Genomic DNA, 770 nt, shown 5'->3' with positions numbered 1-770 from the left:
TTTAACTGAATACCCACTGGTTATGTCATATTAAAATAACTAATAAAATTGAAAATCGATACTTTACATAAAAAATGTGTTTGTGTGTAAATAGTAATAAAAAATATATATACAGGGTGATTCAAAACTAAACGGCAATCTCTCGAGAGCTTATTCTATAGCTAAAAACAAGTAAAAAAGTTCATATAACCATATGCCCGGAAACGCTTCGTTAGCGAGTTACGCCTAGCGAAAGATTTCGCCCGGATTTCAGAACCCTTGGTGAAGTCAGGCCGTATAAAAATGGTAAAGGTAGTTACAAAGATACAAATACGATTGTTTTTTATGTTTTTATATCTGACAAATTTATTAAAATTCGTCCCAGAGCTGTAAATGCAATACTTTCAGAGATATCTTACGTAAAACACAAGAATTGGTGCAAAGAAATAACACATTTTTGTGTTTAACGTAAGATTACTTCCATAAATGTTAAATAAAGGTCATTTTTTTCTTAAACAGATTTGTAGAACATTTAATTCTGAAAAGATTCATGTGAATTACTTAGGAAAAAAATTAATAATAGGTATTGAAATTTAGCTTTATTTAAAAATAAAACAGACGCACAGAAATGCATATTCTTATCTGCATAAAATATTAACTAATGTTTAGGTTGTGAGTAACAGCTGATCATTTATTCAACACTTTTTATCGTCATATTTTCTTTGCAAAGGTTGGCAATATCAGCTGATCAACAATTAAGTTCATGAAGTAATATTTGAATAACCTTTATG

Source organism: Homalodisca vitripennis, unplaced genomic scaffold (genome assembly GCF_021130785.1).
Source record: "Homalodisca vitripennis isolate AUS2020 unplaced genomic scaffold, UT_GWSS_2.1 ScUCBcl_7675;HRSCAF=15463, whole genome shotgun sequence".
NCBI lineage: Eukaryota > Metazoa > Arthropoda > Insecta > Hemiptera > Cicadellidae > Homalodisca > Homalodisca vitripennis.
This window is presented reverse-complemented; position numbering follows the sequence as displayed.